This window comes from Hyla sarda, chromosome 7 (assembly GCF_029499605.1).
Source record: "Hyla sarda isolate aHylSar1 chromosome 7, aHylSar1.hap1, whole genome shotgun sequence".
NCBI lineage: Eukaryota > Metazoa > Chordata > Amphibia > Anura > Hylidae > Hyla > Hyla sarda.
The window spans coordinates 207,754,730-207,772,628 of NC_079195.1; the positions used below are offsets into that span (position 1 = coordinate 207,754,730).

Sequence of the window (17,899 nt, forward strand, 5' to 3'; positions counted from 1 at the left end):
CTGTGTCCTCATCACTCCTCATCACCCCCATAAACCCCCTGCCAAACCTCTCCTCATCACCCCCATAACCCCCTTTGCACTTCTCATCCTCCCAATAACTAGTGTTGCTTGCGAATATTCGCAATGCGAATTTTATTCGCGAATATCGCATATTCGCGAATTCCCGAATATTCGCGAATATAGCAATATATATGCGTAATTACCAATATTGTTTTTTTTTTATTTTTTTTTTCACAGTACACATCACAGTGATCATCCCTCTCTGCTTCCAGCTTGTGTGGTGTAAAGAAGGCTCTAATACTACTGCGCGCATTTTCGCATATGCGAATATTTGCATATGCTAATGTTCGCATATGCGGATATTCGCATATGCAAATTTTTTATGATAATTTTTCGTCTGTTAATTTTTCGCATTTGCAAATTTTTGCTTATGCGAAAATAAAACGCGAATATTACGAATATGCGAATATACGCGAATATATGACGAATATTCGCCCATATATTCGCGAATATTCGCGAATTCGAATATGGTCAATGCCGCTCAACACTACCAATAACCTCCTCTGCACCTCTTATCACCCCCATAACCCCCCTGCACCTCTCATCCCCCCCATAACCCCCCTGCACCTCTTATCACCCCCATAGCCCCCCCTGCACCTCTTATCACCCCCATAACCCCCATGCACCTCTCATCACCCCCATAACCCCCTGCACCTCTTATCACCCCCATAACCCCCTGTACCTCTCATCACCCCGCCTGCACCTCTTATCACCCCCATAACCCCCCTGCACCTCTTATCACTCCCATAACCCTCTGCACCTCTCATACCCCCTGCACCTCTTATCACCCCCATAACCCCCCCTGCACCCCTTATCACCCCCATAACCCCCCTGCACCTCTTATCACCCCCATAACCCCCCCTGCACCCCTTATCACCCCCATAACCCTCTGCATCTCTCATCACCCCCCACCACCACCACTCATCACCCCTCCCTGCACCACTCATCACCAACCCCCTGCCCCCCCTGCACCACTCATCACCCCCCCCCCCCCTGTGCCACTCATCACCCCCCCCTGCGCCACTCATCCCCTCCCCTGCACCACTCATCACCCCGCCTGCACCACTCATCATCAACCCCCTGCACCACTCATCACCCCCCCTGCACCACTCATCACCCCCCTGCACCGCTCATCACCCCCCCTGCACCGCTCATCACCCCCCCTGCACCACCACCCCCTGCACCACTCATCACCCCCCCTGCACCACTCATCACCTCTTATCACTCCCATAGCCCCCGCGCAAGTTCACTTACCCTGCTGGGATTGGAGAATCCACGTGAGGCTTCTGCTGCTCCTGGTGCTGGACAGGGAGGATGAAGGAGGTTGCGCAGGGACAGGTCAGGTGATTGGAGTAGACGTGCGTGCCTGCGTGGGGCACGTGACCTCTCTACTCCAATCAGCCCTTGGCCTGTCCGGCTCTGCCATCATTCTTTCTTAAGGGGCCTGCGCCCTAGAAATAAATGTGCGGGCCCGCAAGGACTATGAGGCCCGGTCATAGTCCTTGCGGGCACCCAGCAGTCAATGAGTGATAGTCGCAGTCACTCACTGACAAGCAGGGACACCATCAGGGGGGTGACAAGCCATTAAAAAAAAATAATTTAAAAAAAGGTTCTGGGACGTCCGGGCCTCCTGGAGCTCCGGGCCCCATACAGGTGTTTGGGTTGTACCCCCCCTGATGGCGGCCCTGACTGTAATAAAATGTGTCTAATATGTTTGTACAGAAATGGCTAAAGTGTACAGTGTCCTTATTCAGGTCAACCCAAGGACAACTCCCAGAGAGGTAAAAAGATTAACTCTTATTAAAATAAATAAAAGTTATGTACCACACATAGTCCAGTATAGTCAGTACACTATTACTAAATTAGTCTAGTCCAATGTCCATGTTTAGATTAGGACTGTAGCCTTGTATATTTTCCAGTCCACCCATGTCTATAGTGAGGATGTGTACTGTCCCAGTGTGCAGGACACCTTGCTGGCCAGAAGGTATTCCTGATAGCTCCACAACCCATGGGCAGTGACAGCGGTAACCAAATGTAAATGTAACATTATGTTTAACATCTACGTATAGAGTTCTGGGGGGAAGTGTGTCAAACCAAGGAACCCCAGTAGCCAAGGCATTGGGTAGATAGCCTCCGGCAGCCCAATCTGGCATGCCTTGTAAAGTTGTAATGAAATGTATATTATTGATGGAGAAGTGTCGAGGAGAGAATTACAAGGTCAAAAATCTCCACACCTGTTTAGAGCATGTATGGACATTAACCATGCCACATGGACTCATTGCTGTTCCTCATCAGCCCTGGAAAAGACATTGGGTTAAAATGTTCCAGGAATTGTCATTGGCCTCCGTGGTCACTTCGGTCCTCCGCAATCCAGCAATGGGCATTGAGGGTGACTTTAATTAAGAGGGGGAGTTTGTGGTGGCCCAGTACGGGATGGGGTTTCCCCGTACCTTCTCTGCCTCTCAGGCAGTGTCCCCAGGGCCCCCTGCAGTTGTTTCCCCCATCTAAATAGGTTATGTATTATCCTATGTATTGTACCTTAAATAAATGTACCATGTGATTGTTACCCAGGAGGTACTAGTGACCAACGGACCCCAAAGGTGACCTATGGGCTCCCTGCTAGTTTACCCCATGTAAGGTCTGGGTGAAGCTAGCCTTGCTCTCTTTGAGCTCTGCTCTTCTGCTAAGCTGAGGTCCAGTGCAGTCGCCTAGTGTGTGTGTCCAGAGTGTTGGAGGCCTCAAAGTCAAGTCCTGCAGCCACCATCAAGTCAAGTAAGCTAAAGTCACAGCTTTATGAGTCATGTCAGTCCCTCATCTGTCAAGGCAGCCCGGTCTGCATTCAATTTTCCAGTTGTACTACACGTCCCAGCAAGCCCTTAAAGGGGTTATCCAAGAAAAAAAAAATGTTTTATATATATCAACTGGCTTCATAAAGTTAAACAGATTTGTAAATTACTTCTATTAAAAAATCTTAATCCTTTCAGTACTTATGAGCTTCTGAAGTTAAGGTTGTTCTTTTCTGTCTAAGTGCTCTCTGATGACACATGTCACGGGAACCGCCCAGTTTAGAAGCAAATCTCCATAGCAAACCTCTTCTAAACTGGGCGGTTCCCGAGACACGTGTCATCAGAGAGCACTTAGACAGAAAAAAACAACCTTAACTTCAGAAGCTCATAAGTACTGAAAGGATTAAGATTTTTTTAATAGAAGTAATTTACAAATCTGTTTAACTTTCTGGAGCAAGTTGATATATATAAAAAAAAGTTTTTTTCTGGATAACCCCTTTAAGGTCTCTGCATCACTGGTCACCTCCTTGAGCCCTGGTGCCTAGCCTAGGATACAGCGGTATACCTTCGGGTGGTTATAGGCTGAACCACGCCCTGGTGTCAGGAATACAAGGGTTAATGCTATTGGCCCCTATGGTAAAAACATCTGCCCTGCACCTCACACCCCACCACCACAGTTTGACAAGTAGTCTTCTATGGGAGTGGTCTTTTCCAGCATTATGGTGGACTGAAAATCCGTCACATGAAATTTGGTCTAGGTAAGGCATTGGTCTTCTCTAAGAGATGTCTTTTGGAGAGGTTTCACTGTGGTGACATAAAGAAAGCCTCCATGGGGGAGATTTCTCAAAACCTGTCCAGAGTAAAAGTTGGGCAACTCAGCAACTTTTCCTCTGGACTGGACTCCCCATGCATGTCTTTACAGATTCCATAATTCTTCTCGTTAGCCCCGTGGCATTCTTTTCTTCAGTTTAGGTGTTAGGGCTGGTTTTATGTCTGTCATTTCTATTTTACTCCACCAATTCTTATTTTAACCCCTTAAGGACTCAGGGTTTTTCGTTTTTTGCATTTTTATTTTTTCCTCATGACCTTCTAAAAATCATAACGCTTCCAATTATGCACCTAAAATTCCATATTATGGCTTATTTTTTGTGCCACCAATTCTACTTTGCAGTGACATTAGTCATTTTACCAAAATTTCCACAGCGAAGCAGAAAAAAAATTCATTGTGCGACAAAACTGAAGAAAAAAATGCCATTTTGTAACTTTTGGGGGCTCCCGTTTCAACGCAGTGCATTTTTCGGTAAAAACAACATCTTATCTTTATTCTGTTGATCCATAGGGTTAAAATGATACTTCCGGGAAGCTTTTATTTTCATTTTAGATGCAGCGATCAACTTTGAACACCACGTCTAAAGGGTTAATAGCGCGCGGCACAACAATTGGTGCTGCACGCTATCAGCCCAGAGTCCCGGCTGTCATTAGACGCCGTGACCCTGCGTTTTATACCGGGACCAGGCGCAGGGCATACAGGTACACCCTGTGTCCTTAAGAGGTTAAAGTTCTGTCACAAATAGAGATGAGAGAATCGAAGATGACGAACCCGAATTCGTTACGAATTTCATGAAAAATTTGATTCACAAGGAATGCAAATATCGCTGCGATTCTATTGCGCTTCATTAAACTCCATTTAGTGCCGTCCAGGCTCCAGGGCATCTAAAATGGCAGAACCACATGTCAGTACATGGGACAAGGAACACTGGGAAGGCAGGTAGGTGGGATGACCCTGAATCACATGCAGGATGCAGCCTATCAGCAGCAAGTCATCCCTGTGATGTCACAGCCCTATATAATCGGCAGCCATATTGCGAGTCGTCACTTCATTCATTGCACTGCTGAGAGATACTGATTTTTTTTTTTTTTTTACTGCAGCCATTAACCTCACAGTCACTTTCTAAAGCATTGTATTACAGAGAGGGGCAGAGAGCTGTGTGTTGCCTCATACATTTCAACAAGCTGCCTCAACTTCATAAACTTTAGCAGAGGAGGCAGGAATAATTTTTCAGCACAATTCTGTGTCTTTGTTCCACAACAAATCTGCTGGTTATACCAGTCTGTAGACGGTATAATGCACACCCAGCAGTCCATTCCTAATAGTCTGTGAGAGACTGCAATTTTGGGTTTAGCACACAGCAACTGTGTACTGCTGGTGTTGTGCAAAAATATGTATTTTTAAGCGTACCGTAGCGCATTACCTTACCACATACCTACATCTAAGTAGTGTACTATTTTGTACCTGTTAATCTGTCAAGGGCCTACATACTTTTAAAGGACAGCCAAAAGCAATCACCGGCTGGTGTTTTACTCACATACGCTTTTTAAGCATACTTTAGCGAATTTTTCTGCCCTCATAAGTGGATACCACATGCCTACATCTAAGTGGTGTACTATTTTGTACCTGTTAATCTGTCAAAGGCATAGATACTGTGAAAGTCCAGACAAAAGTACTCACCGGCTGGTGTTGTACTCATATACCTTTTTAAATGTGCAGTAGCACATTTTTCTTCACTCATAAGTAGTGTTGAGCGGCATAGGCCATATTCGAATTCGTGATATTTCGCGAATATATGGACGAATATTCGTCATATATTCGCTAAATTCGCATATTCGTAATATTCGCGTTTTATTTTCGCATATGCGAATATTCGTGCATACGAAAATTAGCATATGCGAAAATTAGCATATGCAAAAATTAACATAAGCAAAAATTCGCATAAGCGAAATTTGCACGCCAGTCTCAAACAGTAGTATTAGCGCCTTCTTTACATCACACAAGCTGGAAGCAGAGAGGGGTGATCACTGGGATGTGTACTGTGAAAAAAAAACAAATATTCGTAATTACGAATATATAGCGCTATATTCGTGAATATTTGCGAATTCGCGAATATGCGATAAATCGCGAATAAAATTCGCTTTGCGAATATTCGCGAGCAACACTACTCATAAGTGCATACCACATACCTACATCTAATTAGTGTACTAATTTTTTACCTGTTAATCTGTCAAGGGCCTACATACTGTGAAAGTCCAGGCAAAGTAATCACTGGCTGGTGTTTTACCCCAGTGCTTTTTTAAGCTTACTGTAGAGCATTTTTCTGCTCTCATAAGTGCATACCACATATCTACATCTAAGTAGTGTACTATTTTGTACCTGTTAATCTGTCAAGGGCCTAGATACTGTGAAAGTCCAGGCAAAAGTACTCACCGGCTGGTGTTGTACTCAGATACTTTTTCAAGTGTACTATAGCGCATTTTTCTTCTCTCATAAGTGCATATCACATACCTACATCTAAGTAGTGTACTAATTTTTTACCTGTTAATCTGTCAAGGGCCTACATACTGTGAAAGTCCAGGCAAAGTAATCACTGGCTGTTTTTTTACACCAGTGCTTTTTTAAGCTTACTATAGAGCATTTTTCTGCTCTCATAAGTGCATACCACATATCTACATCTATGTAGTGTACTATTTTGTACCTGTTAATCTGTCAAGGGCCTAGATACTGTGAAAGTCCAGGCAAAAGTACTCACCGGCTGGTATTGTACTCAGATACTTTTTCAAGTGTACTGTAGCGCATTTTTCTTCTCTCAAAAGTGCATACCACATACCTACATCTAAGTAGTGTACTATTTCGTACCTGTCAATCTGTCTAGGGTCTACATACTGTGAAAGTCCAGGAAAAAGTTATCACCTGCTGGTGTTTTACCCCAGTGCTTTTAAGCATAGTTTAGAGCATTTTTCTGCCCTCATAAATGCATACCACATCCTTACATCTAAGTAGTGTACTGTAGCTGTTAATCTGTCAAGGGCCTAGATACTGTGAGAAGACAGCCAAAAGTACACACCTGAAGCTGTTCTAGACAAATACTGTTTTAAGCGTAGTGAAGCGTATTGTACTCCCCTCATATACGCACTAAGTATGTCCGGCAGAGAAGTTCCAGGACGTGCACAAAGGAGTGGCAGAGGTCACAGCAGACTAGGGGCAAGTGGCAGTAGGAGTCGCAGTGAGAAGCCTTTGCTACCGGTATGAGCTAGCGGTCATGTCTCGACCAGTGACTTGGGAGGTGGTGTTGCCAGGGTTCAGGGTCCTGAAGCAGACACTGTTGAGGAACATGAGTAGGACATCAGTAACAAGCAGACACTTGTTGATGGTGATAAAACCGATCGCAATTGGGAGCTGGGTGCAGAAGGGGCTTTATCATCATCAGGAGAAGAGAGTTGCAGGTTGCCTGTGCGGCAGCAGCTGAGCCAGCAAAGTGGTAGCATGGTAGGCAGTCAGCATGGTGGCAGAAGTGGAAATTCTGGAGCCAAACGTGCCCGGGGGAGACCACCTGCTTCGCAGCAGCCTACCTTCCCGTGAGGTGGTGGAACAGAGGTTCCTGGAGACAGCGGCAGTAGCAGTCAATTAGTGCGAACTGTTGGTGGGAAAATCAGCTACTCGGCGGTGTGACAGTTTTTCATCAAGCATCTGGAGGAGGTTAACATAGCCACATGCAAGATATGTCGGCAGAAGGTGAAGCCTGGCCAGGGTCCCAATGTTGGCACCACGGTCCTGCGTCAATGTATTCTGCGCCACCATAAAGCTAAAGCGGCCTGGGAGAACCATGGCTCCGATGTAGTGGTCCACCCAGTGGCACGCCACTCCTACTTTCAGCCAGCCAAGGCTCCACCACCTCAGCCGAAGGGAGCTGTGTGTCATACCCTCCTTCTGTCGATCCAGATGCTCCTGCTCCTCCTACTTTTAGTCAGTCATTCCGCCAACAATCCATCGGCGAAGCCATGTCCAAGAGACAACAGTATGCACCCACCTCCTGTCTAAGTTGCTGGTGCTGCAGTCCCTCCCTTATCAAGTGGTGGACTCTGCACCTTTCAGAGAACTTATGGCTTGTGGAGAGTGCCAAGCTGTCATTTCTTTGCGAAGAATGCAATACCAGCCCTGCACAATTTTGTGGAAGAGAGGGTAGGCCAGTCCTTGAGCCGGTCAGTGTGTACCAAAGTGCATGGCAGCGCCGACATCTGGAGCTGTAACTATGGTCAGGGACAATTACATGTCCTTTACGGCTCACTGGGTGAATGTGGTTCTTGCACAGCCACAACACCAACTTGGACAGGCCAGCCTGTTGGTCCGGTGCAGGGCGCAGCGGTGTCACGCTGTTCATCACATGGTTTGCCTTGGCACACAGAGGAGGAACTGCTAAAAGTCATTCGTAAAGAAATCGGAGTATGGCTAACTCAATGGAAACGAAAAATGGGAACTATGGTGACTGACAATGGGAAGAACATCTTGCATGCACCGCGACTGGGAAGGCTGAGTCACACACCCTGCATGGCACACATGTTCAATCTGGTTGTGAAGCAGTTCCTGAAGTGTTCCCCCCTTTGCAAGACATCCTAACAATGGTAAGGAAACTTTGCATGCAGTTCAGCCACTGGTACACCGCAAAGCACACCCTCTATGAGCTGCAGTGTCAGAACAGTATCCCCCAACATAGTCTGATTTGTGACTTTGCCACACATTGGAATTCCATCCTTCATATGTTGGACCAACTGTATGAACAGAGAAAAGCCATCACCGATTTCTTGATGATCCAAGCAGATAGGGGTACTCCCCTGTATATCTTCAATGTGAACCAGTGGCAGCTCATACGTGACACCTGCCTTTGCTCAGGCCCTTTGAGGAAGCCACATTATTAGTCGCCAGGATTACTGGATGAACGAAGCCATTCCACTGCTTCATTTCTTGCAACATGTGTTGGAAACGATGGCTGGTCAGGGCACTGGAGACGTGGCGCCTACATCTCACGGCAACATGAGCCCTGTGAAGGCTGAACTGGAGAAGGAGGAGAAGGGGGAGGGGCACAGTGGAGCACAGTTTAGGTTTCGCCAAATGGGCGTTTTTTCTAGTAATCTGACAGGAGAGGTGGAGCAGGAGCAGCCAGAAAGCTAGAGGGTTATGAGGAAGGTGAGGCAGAGGACCCAGACACACCATGACAGTATGCAGTGGAGATGGAGGCAGGGAGTCCCTCCGAGTCACTTGCACAAATGGCATAATGCATGCTCACTTGCATGCATAGTGACAGCTGAATTGTCACCATTCGGCAGCGGGATGACTTTTGGGTCTCCACGTTATTGGACCCTCTCTACCGCCACAAAATAGGGGCCTTTTTTACACCCACTGAGAGGAAGGACAAACTGACCTACTACAGGGGCATCCTATGTAGTCAGTTGGTTGATGCCTATCAGCGCCATTGTTAATCCTCTCGCAGGTCTGAATCGGGGGGACCCCTGCGCTTACCTTCCACTGCCATGGCTGCTGGGGAGGGGTGGGGTGGGGTGGCAGGAGAAGTACCAGCTCCATCAGCAGCAGCCTGAGTCTACAGTCGCTGATGAGAACCTTTCTTCACCCGCATAGTGAAGCAACTCATCAGCAGCAGGTAGACCTGGAGCAGGACCTGAACCAGCAGGTGGTGCCATACCTTGACATGCCCATGCCAACACACATTGAAGATCCGCTGAACTTCTGGGCAGCCAAGTTTGATTTCTGGCCGCAACTAGCAGAGTTTGCCCTGGAAAAGCTGTCCTTCCCTTTCAGTAGTGTGCCATAAGAGCGGGTGTTTAGTGCGGCAGGGGCCATAGTAACCCCAAGGAGAACTCATCTGTCCATGAAAAATGTTGAGACTGACCTTTGTTAACATGAATCAGGCATGGATCAGCCAGAATTTCCACCCACCAATGCCTGATGCATCAGAGTAGATTGACCATTGTGCCACACCAACACTTCACAAATATGGATAGTGCCAAACAGATTTAAGGCGCTGCTCCCCAGTTACAAAGCTAGCTGTGGCCTTGCTGTGAAGATAATAACATCTGTGTTAACTCAGTAAAGCCTCCGTTAAACCATAACTTGGGTGTGGACTCTCCTTTCACTGCCTAGCCATTGGAATAGCGGAGATACTGTTCGTGTGGTTCTGGTACCCAAAAACCCTCTGGTAACAACACCTTGCCCCTGGGGTTAATACCATCTTGCCCCCCTCCACCTACACCACTATACCCCGTGGTCCCGCCATCACCATGGGTCACCACATCTACTCATGCTGCCGCCTGCTCCAGGCTGTGTCATTCAGCAACTATATGCTTTAGTGATGCTTCTGGAACATTACCTTTAATTCCAATTGCAGGCTGTGTCATTCTGCCAGATTATGGTCTCCTCATGCTACTGCCACCTTTAGGCTCTGTCATTGTGCCACCACGTGACTACTTGTTAGATTGGGTTTTGTAGTCATACAGTATTAGTTCAAAATAAACACAGGGACATTAAATTTTGGAATCTAATATAAATCTTAAATTGAAATAAAAAAAAATCAATGTAATCTTGTCAAGGCTGAGGCCCTATGGTCGTTGACGTCATATTATTTGTGGAATTATCACAAGAATCCAATTAAACAGCTTGGAGCGATAATAATGAACCATAACTGATTAAATGAAACTTTCGCACTCTCATAGTCAGGAGGGCGCTGAGAGGCAGGGGCTGGAACAGGTGGTATCTAGTCTGGCGGAGGACTGCCAGCTCGATGCTCACCAGAATGGGTACTCAAAAACTTTAAATGCATTCTAATTAAATAAAATAAAAATGACATGAAAAATCTCTTTATGCTTTTCAATTTTGATACCATATGGTCTCCCTGCTGCCACATCGATGCTCTGCAGCAGCGATTCTAATAGCAATGCCTGTAATCTTCATGTCATACTGAATAACAGTATTATTTCACTAACACAGCACAATCCCTATGTGTGTTAAAACAATGCAAACTGTTCTACACCCCTATTAAGGCTTTCTGTAGGCCAGAAATAGCCGTTTTTAATACAGATACACCGCAAATAAATTTGAATCGGCAGTATCGAATTTTTCAAAAGTTTGCTCATCTCTAGTCACAAACATTGCCTCTTTTATCCAAACACTTTCTATCTTCCAGTTATATTGCTTTTAACTTTCTATCATAATGCTTCAACATCTTCCTTGGTCGACTAGTATGTTCTTTATTTTGCACACAGCTGACTGGGAACAACCAACATCTTTTGCCACACTCCCTATTAGATTTCCATTTGAAGTGAGCTTTATAATCCTTTCCCTTGATAGCTCTCTTAGTAGTGGCATTTTTTATTATTATCCAAGTCCCACAGATTAGTAAGATCTATGAGCACTTTCCATTTTAACGACAGAACTATTTTTATTTTTAGACTTCATTTGTTTAAGAAACGCAAATTACATGATGATTCCATAATTTTTGCATTGAGTGATTCTACTTTTATTCCTTTCTTTTATCTTAAACAATATATAGCACTAACTAAACCTTTTTTACTTGTTATAGGCCGGTTACATGAAGCCAGAATGTTCAGCTATTAAATATTGTTTTAGGTCATATCTGTGACTTGTGCATTTATGATGAAGTAAAAAGCCTGTGTTACTATCCACTAAGTGTAATGGTTGTTTGCCAGAGTCTGTATTATTTTTCTGTGCCAAGCTCCCTTTGATCATTTCTGGTTGGTATAAGAGCTTATATTTGCCCATGGTCAAATTTTCTGGAATTTGTAGAGCCCAAAAATGGCTGACAGCTGAATGATCATTTGGCTGACATCAATAGTCCTTGTAGGCTAAAAATGTGTGTTATTTCAATAAAGCAGAATAGATAAGCAGCTGCCATAAAGTTCTTGTGGCGCTTACCACTCCATGAGGACTACAAGATCATACAGGAGAAATAATGCCCTGAATGGCAATAATTTGCTAGGTCCCATTTAGACATAGAGTGAGAACCGTAGATATTACCAAAAATTACATCAAAACCCATATAGACATCATAAAGTTGATTATAATACATATAAAAATGTATCCGCTACACTGGCTGCACTCTTGTGTTAGTCTTTACACGCCTTGTCAAAAATGTTTTGCAACAGTTGTCTGTTCAGTTTGCCTCAATTGTTAAAGAAATAAAAGCAAAAATAATAATAATAGCAAGAACAATAGTAATAAACAAAAATTAGAAAGGATAATTTTCCAGAACAGAAGGTAGTGCAGTAAAACGTCGAGATTTATTGTTGAAAATTCCAACACATAGGTGATGTGAACATAGTTTCGGCTGTTGCACGTTTCGGGTGTTGTGACCCTTATTCATACTAAAAAAAAGGTTGCAATAAGAAAACACCATAGCATGCATAGCCTGTTACAATTACGTTCTGTTAAAATAGCCAACGTGTAAACTAAGTGTAATGTAGACAACATAATAGAGCAATCCTCTAAAATGAAAGTAAAGTAAATAAAGAAATAAACAAATAAATAAATAAAACAATTAACTGAATATAAAATTAAATGCCCAGTTGTTTTTTTTATTTATATTGTTATGAAAATTATACGTGTGTGTGTGAGTCAGTGTTATATGTTATATATGGTAGTGTTGTATATTATATATATATATATATATATATATATATATATATATATATATATGTTTTTTATGTTTATTATATTTTATATTATATTATATATTGTGTGTGTGTGTATGTATATATATATATATATATATATATATATATATATATACACTTATGTATTTATTATAAATACTTTTTTTTTATCATATAAGAAGCCTTAAAAAAAGTAATAAAAATTACAAAAAAATATTTTAAAAGAAAAATACATTTGTTTTGCATAACAGAGACCCTTTTACTGTAAGAGCTTTTAGGAATACGATTGGGAGCTATTAAAAAAAATCTCTTTAAATTCATCAGTTTTCTCCATCTCAGGCAGCTACATGACAGATTTTTTTCTTTTTTTTGCAGAACAACCTTGAAGTGCTAGCTAATGTTTTATTTATGAGATCTTGGGAGAGGACGAAACGAGGCTTCCCACTTCCTTCCCAGATGAAAATAATTTTACCTTCCTATTAGACATTAAGTTTCGGCGTCTTCCTTTTTTTTATTTTTTTCTCCTCCTTTCCAGCATTGTATCCCCTTCTGCGCTTTATTCGTACAAATGTTCTTACATCTATAGAAATTGTCTTCGAGAAAAAAAAAAAAAACTCCATATTGTGCCTTAAACATTTGTTAAGACTACCGCCCCCCCCCCCCCTCAATATGGGAGAGAGAAAAAAAAAAACTGATTACGGGATTGGGGGGGGGGGGGGGGGGGGTAGTCTCTCGCAGACGAGTGTTATTCACTCCACGGAGCCCTCTTTACTTTTTAAGACCCTCTAAGTTGGGCAAACTGAAAAGACAAACAATAATTAAAGATAATTGCTTATGTCCAAACATAGGCATCAAAGCCTCTGGCTCCCATTTATGCTGGGCCGTGGTGTGTGATCCAGCAAGCTGACCCTTATTTCATGCACTGAGTGGGAGCACAGAGAAAGTGGCAGATGGAGGGACCCTCTGCACCTTCTACAGGCTCAGCCTTGTCTGTGAATGGAAATAGACGCAGGGGCCAAGATAAAAGACACATAAAGGAAGGGTCACGAGAGGTTGTATAATTACAAGGGTGCACGTTGGAATGAAAACCGCCGGGGCACTAACCACCACCAGAGTTTTTCATGCGGGCACATTTTAGAAAGCTGTCCCTTTGGGGACCAGGGACCAAACATTTACTCTTGTAAAGCGTTTTTTTTTTTTTTTTTTTCTTACTTAGATTAACCCAGATAAAACAAGTAAGGATAACGCGCAGGCAACGAGAAGGATATAAATCGCTATAGCCTCCTAATCATAATAATATTGGTACAAATGATAATGGTAAGTGATGTCATGAGACAAGGAATTGATTTCCTAATTGCAGTGTTTTCCTAAACGGCGTGCCTCCTGCTGTTGCAAAACTACAGCTCCCAGCGTGCCCGGACAGCCGTTGGCTGTCCGGGCATGCTGGGAGCTGTAGTTTTGCAACAGCCGGAGGCACGCCGTTTAGGAAAACACTGCCTTAAAAGAATATGTTTATATCGATCGTGTGCTTTATTTTTTATTTTTATGCTTATACAAATACTAAGATGGTCACAAATAAAACTAAAAAAATTTAAAAATTTAAATAAATAAATAAAATAAAAATTGTTATTATTTTTAACAAATTCTTATGGATATTATTATTATCATTATGATGATGAAGATTATTATGATATTATTATTGTTGTTGTCGATAATAATAACAACAACAATAATAATATTAATTTTATAATACTCATCATGATTCATGATGATTATTATGATATTATTATTATTAGTGTTATTGTTGTTGTTGTTGATAATAATATTAATAACAATAATAATATTAATATCATAATACTCATCATGAATCATGATGAGTATTATAAAATTAATGTTGTTGTTGTTGTTGTTGTTATTATTATTATCATCAACAACAATAATAACACTAATAATAATAATATCATAATTATCATGATCATAATGATAATATTATTATTATTATTATTATTGATTGTAAATAAATGCACATGGGCTTTAAACTGGGTTCGCATAACATTTTTTTTTTCTGTGAGGATCCTACACAGACAAATGTGCAAATCTATTCATTTGCCTTATAATTAAAGAATAATAATAATGACAGTAACATTATTATTATTATTGTTGTTATTGTTATATTATTATTATTATAATGACAATAATGAAGAATGAGAATAGAAATAGATAGATAGATGGATAGATAGATAGATATGAGATAGATAGATAGTTATGAGCTAGATAGATATGAGATAGATAGATAGATAGATATGAGATAGATAGATAGATAGATAGATAGATAGATATGAGATAGATAGATAGATATGAGATAGATAGATAGATATGAGATAGATAGATAGATATGAGATAGATAGATATGAGACAGATAGATATGAGACAGATAGATATGAGACAGATAGATATGAGACAGATAGATATGAGACAGATAGATATGAGACAGATAGATAAATAGATAGATAGATATGAGATAGATGGATAGATAGATATGAGATAGATAGATATGAGATAGATAGATATGAGATAGATAGATATGAGACAGATAGATATGAGACAGATAGATATGAGACAGATAGATAAATGGATAGATAGATATGAGATAGATGGATAGATAGATATGAGATAGATAGATTTGAGATAGATAGATAGATAGATATGAGATAGATAGATAGATAGATATGAGATAGATAGATAGATAGATAGATATGAGATAGATAGATATGAGATAGATAGATATGAGACAGATAGATATGAGACAGATAGATATGAGATAGATAGATATGAGATAGATAGATATGAGATAGATAGATATGAGATAGATAGATAGATTGATATGAGATAGATAGATTGATATGAGATAGATAGATAGATATGAGATAGATAGATAGATAGATAGATATGAGATAGATAGATAGATATGAGATAGATAAATAGATAGATATGAGATAGATAGATATGAGAGAGATAGATAGATATGAGAGAGATATATAGATAGATAGATAGATAGATATGAGATAGATAGATAGATAGATAGATAGATAAATATCCATGAAACCTTCTGGATTCACTATATAATATATGTTTGTGTTATATGTATTTATATAGTGAATCCAAATGCATCACCATCAAGTTATACCATTTTAAAACATTCATTGGAAAAATGTTAAATATTTTTTTGGGGGGGAAATTGATTAACTACTAACTACTATTATCCACTTATTAACTGCTGGTAAATTAATAATTACAATACTAATACTAACACTATCAAGAAGGATTACATTATATATGCTGTTTGTTTTTTGTTTTTTTTTACCATGCCCCCCCCCCCCCCACCCAAGAAAAAAAAATCTGATGCTAAAATTAAATTGAACATGTCCAAGTGAAATGTATTGATTAAAATGGAAATGTTTAAATGACTTAATGACTGTGTACATACTAAATATTGCTTTACTGTATGGATAGATGGGAAATAAAATATGGAATAATAAAACTTCAAATATGCCAGCAATGCAGCTATTTATGAGGATTTCTCTCTTATGCAGATAAAGGATTTCCAAGGTTTAAAAATCAAATAAACCGACACACACATGTGTGTGTGTGTGTGTATATATATATATATATATATATATATATATGTATATATATATATATATATATATGTTTTTGTTAAGTTTAAGAAGCTATTAGGTCCACTGACTTTGTTCTGTATATAGATAGATATAGATGTATTTATATAAAATATTTATTTGTGTGTATATATATTAGATTACATTTGAATTTATTTATATTATATATATATTTTTTTATGTTTTTATATATATTTATATATGTAAAATATTGACTTTTATATTACACCTAGGGTGAAGAATTTTAAGAAGAATTAATAAAATCGAGTTTTTAAAGGTTCCTTTGTTTTTTGCATTTGTTATATATTTATATAGTATATATTTACTTTTTAGATATTTATATATTATTTTTTATATATATATATATATATATATTTTTTTTTATTTTTTTTATATAAACTACTGTATGATAGACCCATTCTTAAACTCAACAAAACTTGAGTAATTTATCGACACATAATGTGAAGTATCAAATTTCCACATTTCTTCTGAAAAACAAATGAGTGTTCCCAGGGCGGACTGTGTAGGGCTGGGCTCACACATAGTATTTGCTCAGTATTTTTTATCGAAACATTTGCAGTTTTTTCTTCATCGGTTTCACTTCTGGTTAAAAATACAGCGCAAAATATTGTGAGTGAACCAAACCTAAAAGCTGCATTAAACCATGTATCAAAACTTGTGCAAGGGGAAAGATAAGATTCCAGTTTTTATTTTATTTTAACCAACTGATAGTTTGTGTCAGTTTTGAGATATATATATATATATATATATATATATATATATATATATATACACATTGCTCAATAAAATAAAGGGAACATTTCAACAACACAAAATAACTCCAAGTCAATGACACTTCTGTGAAATCGCACTGTCCACTCAGGAAGCAACACTGATTGACAATTAATTTCACATGCTGTTGTGAAAATGGAACAGACAACAGGTGGAAATTATAGGCAATTAGCAAGACACCCCCAATAAAGGAGTGGTTCTGCAGGTGGTGACCACAGACCAATTCTCAGTTCCTATGCTTCCTGGCTGATGTTTTGGTCACTCTTGAATGCTGGCGGTGCTTTCACTCTAGTGGTAGCATGAGACAGAGTCTAAAACCCACACAAGTGGCTCAGGTAGTGCAGCTCATCCAGGACGGCACATCAATGCGAGCTGTGGCAAGAAGGTTTGCTGTGTCTGTCAACGTATTGTCCAGAGCATGGAGGCACTACCAGGAGACAGGCCAGTACATCAAGAGACATGGAGAAGGCCATAAAAGGGCAACAACCCAGCAGCAGGACCGCTACCTCCGACCTTTGTGCAAGGAGGAGCACTGCCAGAGCCCTTCAAAATGACCTCCAGCAGGCCACAAATGTGCATGTGTCAACTCAAACGGTCAGAAACAGACTCCATGAGGGTGGTATGAGGGCCCGACATCCACAGGATGTGGTTGTGCTTACAGCCCAACATTGGACATTTGGCATTTGCCAGAGAACACCAAGACTGGCAAATACGCCACTGGTGCCCTGTGCTCTTCACAGATGAAAGCAGGTTCACACTGAGCACATGTGACAGGTGTGACAGATTCTGGAGACGCTGTGGAGAACGTTCTGCTGCCTGCAACATCCTCCAACATGACCTGAATCCGATTGAGCACATCTGGGACATCATGTCTCGCTCCATCCACTGACATCACGTTGCACCACAGACTGTCGAGGAGTTGGCGGATACTTTAGTCCAGGTCTGGGAGGACATCTCTCAGGAGACCATCCGCCACCTCCTCAGGAGCATGCCCAGGTGTTGTAAGGAGGTCATACGGGCACGTGGAGGCCACACACACTACTGAACCTCATTTTGACTTGTTTTCAGGAC

The 17,899-nt window shown here is 40.9% G+C and overlaps 1 long non-coding RNA gene across 1 annotated transcript in view; it reads left to right on the plus strand.

The window, feature by feature from the left end:
* LOC130282170 (uncharacterized) overlaps positions 1-16,304 on the plus strand; it is a 32,347-nt gene extending 16,043 nt beyond the window's left edge. Inside the window, exons 2-3 of the long non-coding RNA XR_008846264.1 lie at positions 13,576-13,676; positions 16,270-16,304. This is a non-coding gene — a long non-coding RNA (uncharacterized LOC130282170). The remainder of the gene's footprint in view (positions 1-13,575; positions 13,677-16,269) is intronic.
* Positions 16,305-17,899: the final 1,595 nt, after the last annotated feature.